Below are 22,457 nucleotides of genomic sequence, written 5' to 3'. Positions count from 1 at the left end.
CTGAAATGAGAGAGCTGATTGTAAACACTGCTGTGAAATACTGGGTTGTTTATCTGGGGACTCAAACCAGACACGCTAGAAAGTACACAGGAGTGTTTACAAAGTTGTATACACACAAAACCTGCTCTCAAACTCTTTGAAGTGTAGAGATAAAACAATCTTTTACAGCTTTTTTGTTGTTTTTGTTGTTACTGTTATTATTCTGAGTCTTCATTCTTTTCTATGTCCCTGCTTCAGTATTACTTGTGGTACTCCTGTCATGGACAGTCTGTGTTTCATTATCAAGGTCATGGCTGGATACCATCATAAACCCCTTCTTTAGAGCCTGCAGGAAAAAACAGACCATGCAGTAGCTAACCAGACATCTCTGTTTCTGAAACAGTTTTTGACTGAAGCTTGCATCCAAATATTCACTGGTTGGAAAGGATTCTTGTGTGACAGATGGCTGATTAACCATGAACATCAGATAGCTCAAGCCACCAAAAACAGTGGTATGGTTATAAGGGCATGGAGAAAAAATGTTTTCTTTTGCCACTGAAAATGAATTTTCTTCCAATAATGTCAGTATGAGAGTGAATGAAGGCTGAGAAGGAGGCAGGAATGAGCCAAGCCGAAGTACAAAAATAGTTAAGGAAAAATCAAGTCACACTTTTATTACTTTAAAATTGCTCTATACTTTCCTTATATAAATAAACTCACAAAACAAATATTTAAAATATTATATGTGGTTTATATTAAAAGATGAATTCAGGAGGAACTGACTCCTCATTCATGCAGGATCAGTAGTTACAGACTGAATCACTCAGTTAAATCTCCAGACTGTGGCTACTGAGACAGGATCTTGTCAGTGCTCCCCGTGTACCCACAGGCCTGAACTGCATTGGCCAGCCTCACCTGGGTCTCCACACACTCTGCCCCTGCAGCCAGGTGCCTCTTTTCAGCCCATGTCAGGGATTTGGTCCCTGCTGAAATTGTGTTGTGGGAATACTGATCTCTAGCTCAGCCACAGCCCACAGTAGCAGTGGATCCCACTGATGATCCCTGACAGCAGAATGACTCCCTTGCTTGTTCTCAGACTGTCTCTTTACTCTGGACCTGCTCCATTATTGTTGAACTGTGTCTTCCCCTGGGTTGCCCTCATCAAATCTTATCCTGGTCCTGATCTGTGGATTTGCTTTGTGCCTTCCCGTCAGACCTGACATACTACCATGAATTCACCTGATAATCTGGATCCTTTGCTGACTCTGGCTGCCATCTCTGAGCTCATGCTGCTCATCTTCCTTGGGCTTTGCCCTGCTAGTCTTGTATTGTGCTCAGCTCCTGGCTCCTCTTCCCTTAAGGAACTGCCAGTCCTCTCTGTACCCTGAAAGGTCTATCCAAAGCACTGTTACCACTGGTTTTCCAAATGACTCTGTTCCAATTACAGGAGCACTCAAACTACCTATACCTCATTTCAAAGACATGATTTCAGTCTCATTTCTGCATAAAACAGACTGCATAGATTGCGTAGACTGCATTTCTGCATAGAATTTATTGCAGAATATTTTCATGATTGGTAATAAACAAAAGTGCTCCAATACAGAATAATTCTATATTCCTACTAACTCATATGGGACTAAAAGCAGTTCATCCTAACTCTTGGGTTGAATATGATGTTATTTTGCACAGATTAATATATTTTCTTTTCTTTCCCCTCCAAATATATAACTCTATGTGTGGCTGTAATGCAGCCCCATTCTTTAGTCAGAGCCCTAGAGTTTTATTATTTCCTACATCTATGCTAGTAGGGTGGCCCAAGTTGCTTAAATGAGAAGGAGACAATTAAACTGACAGCTGTCTACTGGGATGTAGTGGAGCAAATAACTGTCTGTACTTGAAAAAGAAATTGTGCTACAGATACATGACAACATAGCCAATCTCTTTGAACAGGGGGAATAAAACTGTCTGTCCCCTGAAATAGTGTCTGACTATATTGGGAACACTCAGGTATGACTCTGAAAGCTGTGGCTTCAGCAAGCAAAAAGTGATCACAAAATAAATAAAGAAATGAAAATACACACATTCCCACACACTCAAGCAGAACAGGGAAAATAGAAAGGATAAATACAGAGTTGAGTTTGTTTACTTTGTTGCGAATGAAAGTCAGTGTCATTGCTAAGAACAACAAGGGCCTTGGATTGTTTTTTAAATAGGTGAGGCAGTCTTTTGGTTAGAACCAGCAGAGAAGCAGTTTGAGTCAAAGTGCCACAAGAAATAAGCCAGACTTTCAGAGCCCAAGTCTCATTTCAGTTTGAAGCCTTAATTAAATGGTCATTTCAGGGTCATTTCTGGAGACTTCTAATTTTAAGTACTCAGGACTGGGAGTTTTCCAAAGCCATTCAGGTCAATAGCAGTTCCATGGACTTCAGCAAGCTGGAGTTCAGGTCCTTAATGGGAGTATTTAGCTGCTATGCACATCCACAGAATAAATATGTAATATATACGTAACACATGTATTCCTACAAAATAAAGCCATATATTACATACAGCTTTTCCTTCCTACCTAGCATTAATAAAGAGACTTAAGCATGGCATTTTTCTTTTTTTTTTCTGCTAAGGCGACCTATTTCAGATATGAACAATCACGTTTTTGCAAGTTAAAGATTACACAGTGAGTTATTAACTTTAAACACCCTTCATTCCTGAAAGCTATGTGGTAGAGACATTTTAGGTTCGGGCAACTCCTCTTACATAAGAGAGTTTTTCTGCCAAGCTATTACCTCAGACACTTTTTGTGCTGTAGGTGAATATTTACATAGAGATTTCTCCTCCTCACACAAGGCTGCTGGAGAGCCTGGATATCCAGAATATGGCAAAAGAAGTCTTGGGCTTGAAAAAACTGAAGAAAAACATCTCCAAAAAGAATGGACAAAATGAAACCAAATGCTGACTTGTAATTCTGTCTTCTGTGAAGTTTTCCTCCCTCCTGCTGCTTCCAGCATAAGCAGAGCTCTCTTGACACCTTGCAGAAACTTAGGAGCACCTGGCTGGCTCTCAAGGGTAAGTCTCAACTTGCCTATGAGTTCACTAGAAAAACACTAGCATGTTGTTCTTCTTCCACCTGATATTTATTTTCAGTTTGCCTACAAAGGCTCTGGTCAGTGCAGTTTCTGCTTCTCAGAAATTACACCAAATGAATGCTGATATGCTTGGCTTGCAGCTTAAAGTGCCAAGTTAAGCAGCTGTCCTGAAGGTCTTGGGCTCCCTTGGGTGCCTGAGGTTTCTGTGTCCTTACAAAAAGAATAGAGAAGATGACAAAAATACATCCTCCTTTATTTTTTTTCTTTTCACTGGTTTGCTGGTCTGGGGACAGCATGTACTAGTTAACAAGTTCTGCCCTTTGCTATTGTTATCCTAAATTGGTGCTCTTTGGGCAACTAGACGGCTCTGTTGTTAGGCTCCCTTTTAATGTGCATTTCGATTAAGGCCAGCCTAAAAAGGCTGCTGTGGGTGGCTGGCTGGAGCCATACCATGGGGCTCAGAACTTCTCAGTAGCTCCCTCTTTCAGTAAAAAATATTAGCATGTTTAACGGGGAGGAAAGTGAGGGGTTCCTCACTAAACTATTGTCAGGCTTTTAAGGAGTGGTGTCTATGAATGAACTGGAGGAAGGCTGAAAAATCCTGCAGAGGAAAACTGCTTTGGCCCAGAAAAAGAGGTGTGAGCAAGGAAACTTTCAGACATTTGTTTGCTTCTCGCTCCCACTGGAGTCAGTGAAGATGCCTGTAATTGATTTCAAAGGGAGAAAACCATGCCAGCTTTTGTACAGATGTATTTTTTGTATACTTCAATACATGGAACCAAAGTTCTGGCCCTTCTGTAGCTTATGTAATGGAGTAATCTCCAAGGAAAGGGAAAATTGGCCGCTATATAGACGTGGAAACATTCATTAATCATTGGATCAGCACTCTAAACATTTCCTGTTTATATCCAGAGTGACACTTCTTTAAATTATACTGCCAGCTTCAATTTGGCATCGATGTCTTATTTTGTAAAAACAAGCTGTTATCAAATTTAGCAAAAATAGAACAGTTTCCATGAAGAAAATCATTCTGAATGGCCTTTAGTTCAGATCATGTTTCAGAAAACAAACTTTCTTCAAAAGTTTTCATCTAGTCACCTCAGACTGAAAAACTGAGGGGAAACTGGTTGGAAAAAAAAAAAAAAAGGTTTGAAATTGTCCTGTATTGTCCACTTTAGTGGAAAAAAATGAATTATTAAAGAGATGTGCAATTCTCTGGCTCAGGTCATAGCAAATGAGCCTGTGGTGGATATCTTTCTAAAGAGAAACTGAAGTTGTACTGCTCACACACAAAAACATCCATTCTGATTATTGCCATTTGTCCCTCCTGCTCTCTCAGAATTTCCATGATCAACAGCTCTTGCTCTCTCCCACCCCCAACCCCCCAGACCTAAACCTACCTCCTTTTTCTCATCAGGACCCAAGTAACTCTCAGATTTTAACATATTTCAGACCACTGCATGAATGTATAAACAGATTTTGCAGGGGGAGAGAGAGCCGAAGAAATGGGAGGAGGGGAAAACAGCACCTGAAAGCTAAACCTTCTAATATTCCATTTCTATCAATTGTCTTCAGCATGACAAGGCTGGGTTTTTCACAGTAAAGGCAGACTAGCAACATCCTATGATAGGAAAAAGAAATCATTTTTGGCACTGAGTTTAACTGGTGCAGAGCAGCTGTGTCTGTGCAGTTGAACAATTTTGCCCTCCAAAATGGGTTGGCTGTATCCAGGCCCCTAGCTGTGACTGACTCCTGGAAGCATACCTGGGAATTGTCTGGGAGACCCACACCTGACTGCAGCCAAAGCCGTGCCCCACTGTCCCGCTGTTGAACACTTTAACAAGGGGGGAAGGCAGCTCATCAAGAATCACACAAGTTCCCTGGAGCTGTTTGCTGCTGTGAAGACAACCTAGCTGTTCTCTGGGCTGCAACCACTAAGGACACTATAGCAAAAGAAAAAGTGCAGTAAAAGTTTAAGTTATAAAATATTCTGCCTTCCAGGGTCTCTGTGTTGTGATCATGAAGTTTCATTTTGACAGTCTGATGTATCTCTCCTCTCCCCTACACACCTAGCCAGGGAAGATCCCATATGGCAGTGGCAGTATGGGATCTCTATTCCTTATGGTTTGTAAGTGAAGAAGGAGTTTATGAGAGAATACAGTGAAGAATGCATCCAGCCTCACAGTTTTTCCCTTGCCTGTATGTCTTACCCATCACATAGCATGAAAACACCATGCCCAAATCTCTCACCCCTTGGAAAACAGGTAGATGAGTAATTCATCTAAGGCATGGCTGGCTAAAATATAGTAAATACCAGAACACTGTGTCTGTTCCTACTTCTTATCTGTTCTGCTGTTTCAGCAGAAAGAAAGAAACAGACTTTAGTGACATATAAACTGTTTCAAAAGAAACAGACTTTAGTGACATATAAACTGCTGATGGAAGTGTGAGTCTCTTGTCATATTTTGTGTGAAGTAATGGTGAATCTCAGAGTTTGGTTTGCAAGGTAAAAGGTTCTTTAGTAATCCCAGCAGAAAATCATTGATGCCTCAGTGTCATGGAATTTTTAAATCAATTCATAAACATTTCAATAAGGAAGGACACATTCTAATCCAAGGAAATTCTTCCCAGTGCAAGAGAAACAGTTTTAAATTCAATGGATTGTATCAAAAGAGGCTACAGAATAACTTAATCTAGTAATAATTTGTGAAATTCAGGTCGCAGGATATGGCCCGCAGAAGAACTGTAAAACTTTGGCTTTTTGTTTGAGCTGTCCTGACATACATTACCCACAACAAAGCATTTGGCCTTTGCCTCTACAACACTGGCTTGTTCTGTGGCAGAGCCAGGAATGCAGGAATGTGGCTCCCAGCCAGGCTGGTGGGGAGAGGAGAATGCCCTCGACCTGGAGGATTCCAGCTCTTTCCATGTCTGCATCTTTTACCCAGCACTTTATGACATTTGGAGAGGTTGCTTTTCCATGCTGCCTGCAGCTGCTGTTGCCCCTGCTGCATCTGCCACTGTCACACTCCCAGCCCGGGTGGTCGTGCTGGGTTTGTGCCCTGTGGGCCAGCCAGGATGTGGCTATTGAAAAGGAAAACGTGGGGAAGGCCAGAGCCTGGCTATATGTGCACAACAGCAAGTCAGTCAGTGCTCACAGGCTGAGAATACCGCAGTGTTTGAGCTAAGGGAAGCTCTTTGTTTGCTTTTTCTTGCACTAGTGACTGGGTTACTTCAGCCGAATAGAAGGCTCTTTATTTTATTTTGTGCTCTGTGAACCTGACCCATCACAAATCAATTACAAAAAGCTTATAGGTTCTTTCATCCTGCTCCTCCCAGGAAGGGCAGCTGACAATAATTCATAATGAATAAATCTGATAGTTCCCAGAAGACAGTACTTAGTGGGCTTGAAGTTCTTCCTTCTGCTTCAAACATCCGCTGAAAGAGAGGGCTGAGTGTCAGGTGAGGTAGTGGTAGTAGAAGAAAAGATGTTTTACACTTCATTTTTACCAGTGGACAATTTCTGACTGTTCCTCTGTAACTTTGGAAAGCATCATCACCCAGGGTGCTCCCAGGAGATAAAGTCAGTAATAACTGCAGAGCTGCAGGGCTCTGGACTCTTGCTTGACACTTCACAGTTCCTGCTGACATCTGAATGTACCAATTTCTGGAAAGTTTAAGGTTAAATAAGTGAGTAGTTTATTCTCTTGTAAAGACTTTTAAAGGAACTGTTGTGAATTCATCCTGTGGCTGTGGATCCAGATGTTAAAACTGACTGAGGCCCACCTCTAATTCTAAACTCAGTGGTAGTCTACAGAGGAATTAAATTTATCAGCAAGAATTTAAATTACATCTTTTTCCAAAGCCTGTTTATATTCTTTTCTTTAATCATACTTTCATTGGGCCAGCAAATAATAACATTATAATAACAACATGCCAGATAAGCCACTTCAAAACCAGGAAGAAATAAAAATTACAAACACTGAACTGGCAGAGAAGACGACCACTAGAGATTGCCCAAATGGTGCCACAGTGTCTGCAGACATTGCAGGGAGCCAATGGGATACTGTAGAAGGGATAAGAACCACTTCTGGAGGCACAGTGTTTGTTCAGGACATGGAGAATCACAACCTCTGGGATTTCTATTACTTGTGCCATATTTAAAGCCATATTAAAAGAGTATTTAAAGGTTGAATCTCTGGGATTTTAGATGGGAGTGGAGATATAAGTGCTTTTGAGACCTTACAAGTCACTATTCTGCTGCTTTAAATACTTTAAGACTTTGGCTTTTTGAGACTGAGGGGTGACACACATAAGGATTGCATAAGTAGTGAGTAGCCTCCCTTCCCATTCACACTGATGGGAATATGGAGATGCTGTCCTCTGCCTCAGTGTTGCTTTGACCCATCATTTAAAATACCTAGACCCAAAGGTAAGCTCTGACCCACATTAAATTGCTGCAACAAGTGGCGGGTTTTTGCCAGCTTTTTAGTTTCCTTTGCACCTTGCAATGGGATTGTGATGCATAGTTTGAGTTTGCAAATTACTCTGGCAGGAAAGCATTCTAACAAGCAATGTCACAGTATATTGTGCACTTGGGTTTAAGCCAAACACATAGAAAAGAAGCTGGAAGGAGGTCAAAAATTTATTTCATCCCTTATATTTCTGTAGGAAGAAGCTAGGTGGACCCAACAATCTCCACATGTTGGAGAATCTGAGAACAGTTTTCACTTCTGCTTATGAAACTGTACTGGAAGGTTTTCTCATGCCACTCACTCTTGCAGGTCCAATACACTTTGTGCCTCCAGGCTGAGAGAGGAGCCACAGTGAAGTTCGGGCTGAATAATGCAGACTGAAGGGATACCTCTAGCTGTCAAGGGTGGCTCAGTCCTAGAACCTCCGTTTACATGACTGAAATGGGATTAACTCCCAAGGCCTAGGAAAGGGAAGTTAGCTCACTACCAACTGCTAGTGCATAGTAAAGGAGATATGAACATTTGTGCAAGGAGAATACACAGCAAGCAGTACCCACAGCAAACAACCTCTGACTCACCACATGGTTATTAGCTAACTTCTTTAACTTAAAATTTCCTCTTAGTTAAAGGGAGAACACTGGACATTTGGAGTTTGTACATCGTTACATCATTTAATGGAGCTAACAAGGAGGAGTGCTTAAACTCCCTACTGCAGCATGGACATCCAAGGACTGTCTGCCTTTTATGCTAATTCAAATACTTGCTGCTGCTTTGATCTTTTGCTTAGCCAAAGTAACTGATTGCAAGGAGAAAGCTGTTGCTGGCAGTTGAGAGCTGCTATTTGCGAGCAGGTGTGAAGTTGAAGGACTTGGGCAAGAGAAGGAAGCCTGATCTGTTGCCTTTCTTCTCGGCTTTGAAGACCCCACATGGTTTGTAACATATATCATGGTCACTTCATGAAGAGAAGCAGCAGCAAATCAGAGGGGAAAGGGGTTGTACATGGGAACATACATACCTGTTTGTTATCTTGGAATTAAATGTGTGTGTTTGTGTGTAGGCATGTGCATGTGTGTGCCTGTGCACACACACACAAGAGTGTGACATGTCTCTGCCAGGAAAGGCAGGGAGGAATTCACAGCTGTCGATAGTCCACAGCTGAGCCAGTGACTGCACACTTCCTTACAATCAGTGGTGAGAAACAGGCACTTAGCAGAGCACAATTAATCTTATCATCTGAAATTAATCACCTTTTTAAAAGGCTGTTTCTCGCCATTATCTGTAAATGAGCAGAGATCCTTGTTGCAGAGGTGTGACATGAAGTGAGATGAATCCCACCTTTCCTGTCTGAGCTCTCTGGAGTATTCCACATGCCATTTACTGCATTATACGTTACTTAGAGTGCTCTTTGTGTGACCTGGGTGTTCACTTGCCAAAGCCAATGAGTAAACCTGATCTGAATCCAACTGAAAATTATAACAGATTTTTCCACACAACAACCTCATTATTTATTACAGTGGCATATGCTTTCTTAAATACAATCTGAAGTGTAAGAATTCTTTGGGTTTTGAAGGGTTCTTTTTAAAATTAATTGTTCATTGATCTACATTATAATGTGATTGCACAGACTGCACAGTGTTAGCACAATCAAAAGAACTCTGGATCCTGCCATGGGGCAAGAGGCAGGAATCTCCTAAACTAATATTTTCGCTAAACTTTCTGTTACTAGAAAGAGTGTGAAGAATTGATTTGGCAGAGTGTTTTCACAAGGTGAATGACTTTAGTTCATCAATAAAATAAGCAGAGTAGATATCTGCCTCCTGCAAACACAGCTGGCTAGAATGTTAGAGGGCACCCCCAGGAGGAGCTAAATAAATTGCATAATGTAAATGTTCACGTTTCAGTAGCATCTACATTGATCACAGTTTTGCATGACATAATGGTTGCCCAAGGCAACCATTGGAACTATATTATTTTTAAGGTCCTTTCCAACCCAAACTATTCTGTGGTTCAATGATTATTTGGCTTGGAACTATACGATCTTTAAGGCTCTTTTCAACCCAGACTATTCTGTGGTTCAATGATTCTATAAAGGTGCATTTTGGAGATGCTCATGGCAGTTCAGGTCCTCAAATTATGCAGAGAAAATGTCAGATGACACCAATCTGGTTAGACATCCTTTGCTGATTTGTACACAGAAATAATGATACACGTGAAAAAAAAGGGGTTCCTGAGATTCACCCAGATTCATGCTACCTAGCCTCAGATGATGAGAAGTCCAAGTCAGAAGTCTAGCTGTTTTAATTCAGTGTGGAGAAAGGGATAGCCCCAAAGACCAACTCAGATTTTGAGTTTTTGATTTAATTCCTCTCCCTATCTCCCCTGATGATAGAATAAATAAGTACCAAATGCAGCTACTCTGGTTACATGGATGAACATATTTCTGTTAGCACCTTAGCAGCCCTGTAAGGCATTCATAGGGTCCTCAGCAAGTTCATCTGATTTGGTATGTCAAGGGAACAGCATATTTTTCCCCAGTTACTCAAGCATGAGTTATCAGTTGCTGTGTTTGCTGATAATCTCAAGATCTCATTTCTGAGAGTGCTGACAGAGGCATGTGTGGTGCAGATCTCAGGCCGTGCTGGCTAGAGGGAACAGCACTTACCAACAGTTCATTAACTCCACTTGCATTAGGTACTTACACAGCGGATGTTTACAGGCTCTCTTGGCTGGATTCATAATGGCAAGTGGTTGCTAGGAGGCAGGAAGAGATTAATCCTAAACAGAAAGGAAGGCAAGAGAATCAGCTTTTGAAAGGGCAAGAAGCATGACCCGGGAAAATACAGGCCTCTCAGTCTCACTCTAGTGTCTGGTAAGGTTATGGAGAAGATTATTCTGGGAGGTTCTGAAAAACACCAGGTCAGTGCAGCCACTGCTCACAGCCAGCATGCCCTCATGACAGGAAGGTTCTGCATGTGGAGAGCTCTCCTGTCTGCAGTGCTGGAGAGTAGAACACTGCATCAGGAGCCCTAGCTACAAACTCTACCTCCTTCAGCATGTTTGTGATGGCAAACAGAATTATAATGACCCCATAGGGTGTTCTTTGCTATTGCTGGAAATAAAAAGCCTTGTGCAGAAGTACTGGAGAGTCCAGAGGAGGATCACTAAGGTAATTAATGTATTAGATCATTGTCCCTATTATAACAGGCTGATAGAGCTGGGAATGCTCAGCATGGAGAAGGGAAGGCTCATGGAGGGATCACATCAACATGAACAAAACCTGAAGGGAATCTGTAAACAAGATGGAGCCAGGCTCTTTCCAGAGATGCTCTAACAGGCTGAGAGGGTATCAGCACAAACTGAAGCACAGGAGGTTCCCTCTGGACAGCAGGATCACTGAACACTTTCCTTTTTTACTGTAAGGCTCACCAAGCACAGGTTCCCTGGAGAGAGTTTCTAGCCTCAGAGACTCTAATAGTCCACAGGTTCCATGTTACTCCACATGGTCCTAGGCAAGTGGTGACCTGCTTGAGCAGGGCAGTTGGACCAGGTGACCTCCAGAGGTCACTTCCAACCTTAGCCATTATGATTTTACATATATGTTAGCCTGGGAAGCATCTGTGTGGATTTGTGGTTGCCAAAGCTCAACGCAAGAAAGTTGCCCTTGCACATGCAGGAGGATGTTAGTGGGGAAGAGATGTGAGTGGGGAAGAGATCACTTCCAGCTTGTCTTTGGATGTCTCTGTCCTTGCAAGCTGTTGAGGAATTAACACACATGACAGCACTAACATTTGCAGGAGGATTTTAGATCTATAGAGCTACATGCCTCCTACGCAAGAAAAGTAGCTGAGAAAAATTGTTTCATTGTTCCTGATACTTGTTTTTACACTCAGGAATCAGCTTTCCTTGGCATCTTTCCATCTCTGGAACCCAGCTGCCAACAACCTGGTTTGGGTTTAGCTGACCTATTGTTTGCTTTTCATTTTCAATATCATGGACCCAAAAACTAAAAAAAAAAAAAAGGTGCATGTCACTACAGCAATGAGTAAGTATTAAATAGATTTTCTTTCATACGTGGTGTGTTCATACCATGTGTGTTTGTTAAACACCTGATCTATATCCTCCTACAGTCATGCTTGAAAGAAATCCTATGCATGCAAGTTACTCCCCTTTCTCAAAAGTGGCAGCCTATGATCCAGGACAGAGCAGTAAGGAGTCCTGATGGCTTTGGCAAGGAACCTTAGAACCTTTCCATGCAAATTTATCAGATAAATAACAAGCCATAATTTTTCCTACTTGATAGGAATAAATAGCTTTCACAAAACTTTCAAATAAGGTGACATTCTACTTGCTTGGACTCAACAGGAGAAAAGAGTTCATATGGAAATTACCTAGGGATAAAAAATTCTGGGGGCCCTGGTGTGAGTAGGTTTCTAACTGAGCTGAAGCAGAACACACATAGTAGAAGATCTCAGATTCATGTGGGTGAAATAACTCTGCAAGTGGTGGACCCAAAAGATCCTGGCACAGCACAGTTCTGTTTTCACTGTCAGTTGCTATGAGAAGTCACAATTCTCATTTTCCTTAGTCATAACTACAGCCTCTGCTACAACACAACCTTTTTCAGCATGACATACATGCCACTTCCCAAGTTGTATTCAGAGACCTTCCCAAACAGTTGTAGTAGGGTTCCTTAATATGGAAAGTATACTTGAAGAGTGGGCAGAAAATGAAAATGTTATGTGGTCCAGAATCCTCTAGTTTCATACTTTATCCTGTGTATATATGAAATGTGCCAAATTTGTCTCTCTGTATGAACTGAGCAATGTACAGTAACTATGTTTTGTGTAGGGTAAATGCTTCCTGTTGGTATTTTAAAGCACACAGAGGGAGGCTTAAAATAATGCACCAGCCCAAGAAGTTCTTTAAATAGCACAGGAAATTTGATGAACTCCGAGTACACCAGTGACAGCACAGGAAAAGGAAAAACGGAGATCAGATAAGACTTTGGTAACAGGAATGACAGTGGGATTGTATTCCTCCAGAGGTTATCACAAGCTTGATTCTGATACAGGTAGAATGTCACTAATAAAGAGGATATTCTACCAGGATGGGTTTTACTCTCCTAATTATGGAGCTGTTTCTGTGGCAACAGACAGAAACCACATTTACCCTGGTTTTGATGGGCTTGTACGTCTTTAACGATGCTTCCAGAGAATTAAGGAGAAAACAAACAGTGACTTGTGGAAAAGGTCAGCATGGGAACACTTTTGTCCTGTTGTCTTGCTTGAACACACTGACTGCTTGACAGAAAAACTCTTTCTATCAGACACCATACTTGGTTACAATTTTAATTATAGTACTGCAACTAAAATTATAACTAAAACTGTACACACTAAACTAAACCTGTAACTAAAACTGTAGCTTGGTTACAGGTTTAATTATAGCCCTCCATATTGGGAGGAGGGGGCAAGGGAGTGGGGAGCTTTATTCTTATGGCTGGTACATTGCTGCTATTAACAGTCACTGCAGAGTCCATCTCCTTCCCTCCCCCCTGTCTGTTGATTTATGTGGGTGTTGCCACACAGAATTACTTGATAATCTCATTATACCTAATCCTGTTTACTCCTACAAAGGAGACTGGCAGAGCTCCCTTGTTTTCCTGTTCCTCTTTTTCTTTGGTTATTTCACAAATATTCTCTATAAAGCATGAACTTTCAGAGTCAATGCTTATCCTGTTTACTGTGCTTAATTCCAGACTCATCAAATTCAGCACTCTGCCCTATCTCTTTCAGTAAATATTTTCTTTGAGCCAAGCATCACACAAATATTAGCTGTAGCTCTCCTTATGTTCAGTTCACGTAATTGCATTATTCTGATGCAATTAAACCTTCACAAATGACATTTTGTGTTTACATTATCTTTTATGCCTTTAAAAGTGGTCTCCCTTACCACGTTTCTTCATGGGCAATGTAGTAAAGACTAAAAGCTGTAAATGTCTACACATACTGTTGGTAAATGAATACTAAGGTGCTTACTAAGTTAGATTCACTTAATGCAGGGTATTTCTAAAGCACAGGGAATCACAAGTATAGATTTGGTGACTAGAAGCTCTTAACAAGGTTACCAAAAGCATGTAAATGGTGTTGATATGAATGCAGGCATTAGGAGCATGCCCACATAAATATAAATCTAGATAGCAATTGTAAGGCAAGATGAGAACCATAACCACATCTACCTGTTTACCTTCTTAAGTGCTGAATGTAGTTAAGAATATACTTGACTTGATAAAGATTTCAATAGATAGTCTTAGTAATTTTGTTTTACCTATTTAGTGCTTGTGAAATGTCCTAAAGAAAATGAAGACTTTTTCCTTATTTATATAACCCAGATAGTGAATAAACCCATTTCCTGAGTTTGTTTTAATCAAATAATCCCATTCTGAAGTGACGACTTTCAAAAGTACTGCAGTACACACTATTCAGCACTATACAAGGTTTTGGAGAAAAAGAAGACTCACAATTTCCTAGTCATTACTTTTATACAGTTCCAAAAGCTATATTACTGTTAATTGTACAGTAATTCTTCATCATTAGCAGTCAGAATTTCTAAGCTAAATGGGGCAGGAATTGTAGAGGAACGTAACATGACATTGTTGGCTCAAAAAAGCAGATGAGTTTTCTGGGGATGGAATAAGAACAGTTCCAGTCAAAAATCTTACATTCAATCTTTTGGACTAAGATGTATGTAAGAAGATTATTTACAGCTTAAGCACCACATCTAGCTTACTTAGTTATCTATTGTACCTGAGAAAACACTTTTAGAATCCAGTATCTCAAGACTCCATCAATTTTCAGCATCCAGTATCTCAGGACTGCCAGCCCAGAACTGCCACAGCAGGCATTAGGCATTGCTGATCATTTTATTGCATCAAAGAGCACATTGAGGCTTTGATAGGGATCTCCACCAGGAAAGTTTTCAAGTAGGAATGATATTCTAAGTAGGAATGATTATCTGATTGTGACAATGCAGAATCTTACTGTGGAAGGGAAAGAAAAATTATTCAGCACAACCTCTGAATTTACAGAATCTAAAGTTATGAGAACAAAAAGTTCCTGTATTTTAGGGCCCAGATTTCAGTACCATGTTATCACTAGGATCTTCTAAAATCAGTTGCTATGTAGCTGTTTATCTGCTTAAAAGAACCGTGTTTGACTTCCTTCCTTTAACATTTCTGAAATTTCCACCATCAGGCATTACACCTCTCTATTGACCTTCACTCAAAAATCAGATAGCAAGAGGAAGTCCTTGTAAATGGAAGAATTGGTTTTACATCCTCACTCCAAATTCTTTAAAGAAGAAATATTTAAAATTGGGTCCTGCCATCCCCCAGCTAAGGTCTCCAGTCACTGCCTTAGAGTCACTGAATTAGACATTTTAGACTGTTTAAGTTTTTCTGGTTCTCATAAAATACAGAAGTACCTCCCGGGAGGAGGGATAGGAATCACAGCACTCCAGAGCTGTGTCCACAGCAGAAGTTCTCTTTTTCTTTCCTAAAGACTATTTCAAAAGTTTGTACTGAGTGAGGTAACTTCTACAGGAGAAACAGAAGACAGTTGCTCCATTTGACATAGGAAATATCTGCTCTCAAATTTGAACCAGACAAGATCCCAGGTCACAGGCTGAGTGTTTTAATTAACAGGCTATTAAGTTATTAATGGAGTTTTTTTTTTTTTTTATGAGAACAACTTATTTGGACACAAATTTATTCAGCTGAGATGTTGACTCACAGAAATTGGAGGTATACACACACAGACTCCCCTATCATGTGATGGGAAACACATCCCATTACATGGTGCCAGTTGTGAGGAGAGGGAGGCTGTGACCAGTGCTGTCAATACACATGCTCTTATTGTTTTGTCTCAGGCAGCTCTAAGCTCCAGTACTCCTGGGTCTCTGTCAGCTACTGAACCTCCAGTTCTTGGTTTGCCACAAGCAAAAGATGCTGGGTGTTCAACCAAAGGCTGCTACTTTTGTCTAGGTGAGAAGTTACTCTTTCACGTTGGTGAATGTTGTTGCAGAATTGACCACCAGTGATGTTCTCAAAGATTCACAGATGTGGAATTATGTAAAGCTGAACCCAGACCTAATTTCCATGCCAGTCTTGCTCTTTTCCTCCACTCATCTGCTTCCCTATAGAAATGATTCTTAAAGTACAGAGGCCAGATATGCAATCAAGTATATCCTGTGGTTGTATTACTGTATAGTAACTTACCATAAGAATCCATTAGAAAATGTACCTATTACAATGGGATAGGAAGCATCCCAAGTACTTAGCATTTCAGAATTTTCCTCAGTTTCCCTTGTTTCTCTCCTTTTAAATTTGAAAGCTTTTACAGCACAGAATGTGAGCAGAGCATATTCCCTGGGTACTTCAGGATGTTGGCCTCTGAGGTAAAGGCTTTTTGAGACAGCTGCTGTTCCTTCTGTTGCCTTTCTTGACAATTTCAGCCTGTTTACTTCATCTCCCTTTGCTTTTACCTGTAGGAGTCTTGCAGAATTCTTCACAGCTTGGCAGTTAAGAAGCAGAGCCAAGGAAACCCTTGACAATTGACACAATTCTGCAATTGACACGTGGGTGACAAACACAGAACTCTCCATGTGCAGCTTGGGAGAGTAACTTGGTTCAGGCTGCAGAGTGCTGAGTAGCAGAAGACTCTGTAGTCTTCTCTATTGCACTGAGTCATTATTAGTTTTGAGATAATGACTCAGCAGAGCATTTCAGAATAGAGCTATGCTTTATTCTAACATCCATCTGCGTTCAACAAAGAAACTAATTATTCTCTTGAGTTTAAAAATGCTTATATAATTTGCTGAATCAATCCTTTACAAGCAGCCTGATTTTACCTTGCACGGCTTTTCTTCCTATTCCATTGTAGCTGTGATCCTGGCATCTCAACAGCAGGAAAGAGTGACTGTGCCCTAGGAATACAAACAATGGAATTTGAGATTAAAACACTCTGAGGAGAAACTCTAAGTCATCATTTCTCTTTATCAGTTAAATTAGATCTACAGTGGCAATCTCACCCTGCAGATATGCACAGACAGATATGCAGATATCCAGAGAAAGGCATTTGTGCCCTTTTTGCTTTGCAGGCCACATAGAGGTTTTTTCCTTTACAGGAATTCCCACAGACTTCTAGACATGACACGATGAGAGCATGCTGTCTTTTGCCTAAATAGTTTCAATTGATTTTATTATGAAAAAGGAATATTGGAATAACAACTGCTGTAGAGGACAATATGCCTCTTCTCCTGACATAATAAGTGCTGACAGAAAGAGCATGAAAATGTATTTTCTGTAAGATGTCTCAAAATCTCTGACAGCTGCATTTAGTGTTGTGTTTGGGTTGTAATTTTCAAAGGCAAGCAAGGACAGAAGCACTCAAATTCATTAGAATTCATTCATTAGAAGCCTTTGAAGCTTAGACTTACTGTTCCATTCTGGGGGACAAGAAATATCCTCTGCTCTACAAATCCTAACAAGGCATGCAGGGAACATTGTTACCCAGGGCAGGAGTACTCCAAACTATAGTGCAGAAAATATAAAATGACATGCACAAGGCAGCCTGTTTAATGCAGTTGGTTATATCCATGCTGTCTTTCTCAGAGAAGACAAGCAACAGTTTAATTGAAATAACATGATGAGTGGTGCCATGAAGAGAGAAATATCATTCACAGGTGGTTCTACCAAATGGAGGGAAAGGTATCCGACTGCTTCTGCTTCCTATGGAGGATCATCATTATTTATTTTAGCAGCAATGGTCAGAAGGAGGAAGAAAGTCAAGAGAGATAGGATTATATCTCTCTATATCACCAGTGATATATTATCAAGCCTCTGAAGTTATATTCCCCATTTTTACAATCCTTGAAGGAAAAAACAAGCAAACTGTCAGTGCCTCAAGCTAGTGGAACATCCTGAACATAGAGAATATAAAAATGTGCTCCCAGCAAAGAAATCCCTAAAAACTTACAAGATTAATTCTGCCTGATTGTGATAATAGTCTTCAAGAATATTGCAAAGTGTGGTACCAAATAGTGATGTATGGCTTCAGCACAAAAGTAGCAAATAAAGACGTGGAAGTCAGGGATCTAAAGTTTATTAGATTTATTAAAGTTTATTACATTATTAATTGGTTTTGTCACAGTTAAGGATACAGCTGAACAGCACAAAACTGTTCTTAATAAAAATGTTCAAGCATATCCATTTATTGATCAAAGTGGTTTCCAGTAATCAGAATGTACATTTTGTCTCAAGAGGCAAAACAGAAGGTTTATAAGAGTGTGATAGCACAAAAATGGCAAGAAAAATCAGTAGACAAATTACAGGTATAACAACAAGCTGGAGGTATCTGTAAGACAGTTCAGAATAGGTAGCAATTAAAAACAGGCTTTAGGAGATATCATGACAGATCAAAGATGATAATTCAGGAGAATTCTAGGTGTAAGGACAAAGAAGCATTGAAAGAGCTCATGGCAATGCAAGTGGAGACAGGCATGTGACAGTGAGCACAGGACCCCCAAGCTGGTCCTATTCTAAGTGTGAGGAAATCATGATTAGGCAAAAAAGCACCTAGAGGAACCCGCAGGCTTTTCAGGATTTGGTGGAAAAAATGGAGCAAAGGACAAGGCACATAATGTGGGAGTATTTTATGTGAGTTACAACACATGGAGACAAGATCAACTGTGAATGTGATAGCAAGGATGCAGTGATGGACAGAGGGAGAGAGGGATGGAGGTTTTAGTGACTTTCTTAGTATTGATGTGTTAAAGATAGCTGAGCTGTTTGAGAATGATAAGTTTATGGGAGATTTAAAAGGCAGTTTAAGCTTTCATCAAGAAAAAAAAGAGTGGGGAATTTTAGAACCAAATAATTGTAACCAGAGAGATGATGGAAAGAACTTTGTGGGATGGTGCAATGAGATAGATCAAAGACTACAGAAGCTGACTTTGTTGGTATGTAAATAGTTTTTCTCCATCATTTATAACAAAGTGTTGAAATAAACAGTAATAAGTGTCATAAAACTTCCTACTCATTGTACCCTTTTGTGACATTGTAAATACCTTTCCCTTACACAGAAGAGAACAACTAAATAGAAATGTGGTTTCTGGAAAACAGGAGTGGGAGTACACAGAAAGACTGACTTTGTTGTGTCTTCATAAGATGTCCTGGGAGTCATAGCACAACTATAATATTTTCTGGAGGAACAGAAATCTTCACTAGTCCCTCTGAGGTCACTAGTAATTTTGGTGCTTGCAGAAGAAAAAAGATAAAAAGAATAATTGGACACCTCAAAGACATAGAAAGAAAAATGAAACTTAAGATAAATGAAGATAAAGCCAACTCAGATAAGAAAATTTTAGACAAGTTTCTCTATCAGCTAATAATTGTAGAGATCATGGGCAGTTAAAGTACCTCAGATAATTGATAATCAGAATTTCAATGAGAATATGGAAATTAATATCAATCTGAGAAGGTAAATGTATTAGAAACATGTGTTACTTTTTTTTAAAAGTATAATGCCATAGTTTAGAATATACCAGACAAATTTAATTCATCTTGTTTTACATAGAAGTGACCCTTGGTGATTTACTAAAAGACAAATAAATGAAATAACTTCAGAAACAAAATACTGCTCAAGCATGTGTGGGTAAGAAAATGAATTAGGAATAAAGAGGCGTCAACAGAGAACATGAAGAGTCATTTAATCACCATAGCTCCAGCAGTCAAAATGTGTGGTTAAGATGACCCAAGGCAGACCAAGAAGCATCTGGGTAAAGCTCTTCCATTGCCGCTTGAGGCTGGTCAATCCAAAGGAAGCAAAGTGGAAGCACTAAGTTAAAACTGTGTTCTTAACACGTGACAAGCTACACAAAAAATGTGCTCTAGCAGAAGGAGTTTGGGGCAAACTGAGGAGTCATGAGTCATTATGTTCTATAAATCCATGAAGGGGGAAAGCAGCAAGTATGTGGGAATGAAAGAGACCACCAGCAGAGAATTGTGCCTCGCAGGCATACCCACATGCCGCAGGAGACAGGCGTGTAGCAGAGGAGCACATTGTGATTACAGCCTGCCAAGTGGTGAGCAGTCCAGATCCCAAGCCATATCACCATTTACATCATTCCTGAGTTTACTCATCTAGGTCTCAAAATAAACAAAGGAGGAGCCTTACATTTCAAGCGGTTCTACTTCAGCTTAAGCGGAAGTTTGAACATATTCCACAAGTTGGAAAAGACGAGGGGCATGTCTGGCTCCTGGTGTCTCTGAAGCAAAAGTGAGCTGTGCTTATCATGCACACTGTGCTGCTGGGCTGGCCAAACAGACAGGATTGAAAGTAATAACAAAAATTTAGAAGTAGCTCCCTGCTCATTTGCTGCAGGAGCTTTTCTGCCCAGAATTATCAAGCAGTTTGTGGATTTCAAGCCAGATTTAATTGCCATTATGAAGGTAAAGTCTTTCTCACTTATTTTCTGAAGACTCTACCTTTTCACCTAAGTATTTAAGAATGCACCTACTTCTGCCCTAAAATACACAGTAGTGAATAATAATGTTCCTGGTTCTTGCATTTAAAACATTATGCCTCGTGCCAAATAACACCTCAGTAGCAATATGGGTTATGAAGTTACATTGCAGCTTTCCTAATGCAATCATGTCACATGCCCTAAATTAGGAAAAACAGTGACTTTTTAACTACATGAGCATAAGTTTTGGATGCTCATGCTTAAATATGCTTTCTAATTATCTAAAGCAGGAGTGTATAAACTGTCCTTGTCCACTCAAAGGCAGCTGATCACTATCAATTGCCAAACTCTTTATTCCATATTCTTTCATGAAATCATTGAGGAAAGTGACACCTTTGGGCTTGGAAATCTAGAGAGGGGTATTTCCCTCCCATAAGTGATTTTATAGCAGAATTATTTTTTAACTTAGCTTTCTGCTAAGTTTTATCTACAATTGAATAGAGAAATAAAAGATTCACTAGTGTTTTCTGGAAAGCGTGAGAGGCACAGAACGAAGATAAATTACTTTACAAATATCTTCCAGATTTGAAGACAGAGTGCATCAAATGTTACTATAAAAGCTGAACCAAAGCTGAAGCTAAATCTATATTTTAAGAATACAAAAACAATTTTGGGTGAGTCACTGAGAACACAAAAGCAACCACAAAATTTGTGCACAGTCTATACAGTGACCTTGACATGATTTCCAAAACCTTTAATTTCTGTTGGTTAGGAGAACTAAACACATTATTTAGACAAAATACTGTGTTTTTGCAAAGTTTATGCTTTGCAAAAATGAAAAGGTTACTGAAGACATTAACTCTTCAGTGCTGTACAAATGTGGGAAGGATGTGTAGTAAAACTTGCACAGATCACCTTGGAAATGAGTGTCTGAACTAATGACCTGGGCTGCAAAGTATTTTTTGAAGAGAAAGAATATTTTCCAGTACATTTTTTTATAGTTTTGAGCTTCACTTCTGGTTGTATTTCAAGATACAGTCTGATTAAATAATTCTTATTTCATAAGAATTAGATGCCTAGTTTGCACCAGAAAACTCTGACTCCTAGTATGGCCAGAGATTGGTTATCTAGGCTGTTACCATCACTGAATCACTAAAATTCCTCTTTGTGCAACTTTTGTCACCTACTGAGAACATACCATGACTTCTCTGCAGGTACTTGTCCAAGTTAATGAATCTATGTTAGTGAAGAAAGTTTTCTGGGCTCAGAGTCCAGGGAACTTATCCAAAGCCCACTGGATTCAAAGGGAGATTTTCCATGACAAAGATTTAAACCAAGCCTGTTACTATTAACATGCAGTCCTGGAGGGAATGGTTTATTCTAACATCTGTTCTTAAAGACATACTTTATCAATATCAATGTTGTTGTGGTGTCAGTGGTGTCAATGCCTTCTGTGGAAGAAGACTGGTGAGAAAGCCATCATTAACATAAAATATTTTATGAGTTACTCTGCATTAAATGAAGAAAATAAAAAAAATCTGTCATAAAGTCTTCAAAAAAAAAATTGTGCTTAAATGGCTACTGCTTTACATGTGGTATGAGCACAAGTTAGTGAGGATGACATTAGTGAAAATAAATAAACAGTGTAATGAAAAATCTGCTGCCCCTAAACATCAGTAGAAATTCTTATCACCTTCTCTCCTATTTTCCCAAGTCATGAGTGTGCTATTTTTCATTCCACAAGTGGAATGAAAAATCTTTCACAGCTATTACAAGAAAGCCTATATAATTTTTTCTGGGCAAGTCAGCTACAGTGTGAACTGGAAATTATATATTTATTTTTGAAAATTGAAATACCCATGACAGTGAAAATTATGATATCTTAATGGGTATTTTGAAGAGTAAGTGCAGCTCTCTTTTGTGTAGACTGTAAAGAAACTAGTGACCTAAAGTGTTTTACACATTTGGTAGGAAACTGCATATACAAGGCAGGTATTCCTTCAACTGTGTATGTGACACAAGCAATCAAAATCTTTTTCCTCCCTTCTGTGAAAAACAAGTCATTCTATAGAAAGACTTCAGATCTCACCAAGCAGGAAAAAGACAGCAGTAATTCAGTAATTGTGGCACCTACATAGACTAATGGAACTCTGAGTTCTGGTCCTGCTTTAAGGGCTATTTATATTAAATTGTGAGTGGATTCAGGGCAGAGTTCTTGGAGCAGGGGTCAGAATTCAGATCGCCCCTCCTTGTGACAAGTATTCAACTTGACACATTCTAGTAGGAATCTGGAGAAATCTGTGTTGTTCTGGTTTTGTATTGGCTATCTTTAGGCATCTTTTACAATAAGAACAGACTGAAGGCAGTTGCACTCAGTGCTCAGGGAATTATTTATGAAAGCCAA

At 39.8% G+C, this 22,457-nt stretch overlaps 1 protein-coding gene across 7 annotated transcripts in view; it reads right to left on the bottom strand.

Annotated features, from left to right (window-relative positions):
- LOC135459660 (oncostatin-M-specific receptor subunit beta-like) overlaps window positions 1-22,457 on the bottom strand; it is a 116,248-nt gene that overhangs the window by 79,986 nt on the left and 13,805 nt on the right. For 5 of the 7 annotated variants that reach the window (XM_064735892.1, XM_064735890.1, XM_064735897.1 and 2 more), the window contains 2 exons: window positions 16,439-16,513; window positions 10,234-10,309 (listed from right to left, as the gene is read on the bottom strand). The gene's annotated coding sequence lies outside the window, so the exon portion shown is untranslated. The remainder of the gene's footprint in view (window positions 1-10,233; window positions 10,310-16,438; window positions 16,514-22,457) is intronic. The other 2 variants (XM_064735896.1, XM_064735895.1) reach the window with 1 other exon arrangement.

This window comes from Zonotrichia leucophrys, chromosome Z (genome assembly GCF_028769735.1).
Source record: "Zonotrichia leucophrys gambelii isolate GWCS_2022_RI chromosome Z, RI_Zleu_2.0, whole genome shotgun sequence".
NCBI lineage: Eukaryota > Metazoa > Chordata > Aves > Passeriformes > Passerellidae > Zonotrichia > Zonotrichia leucophrys.
This window is presented reverse-complemented; position numbering and strand designations above follow the sequence as displayed.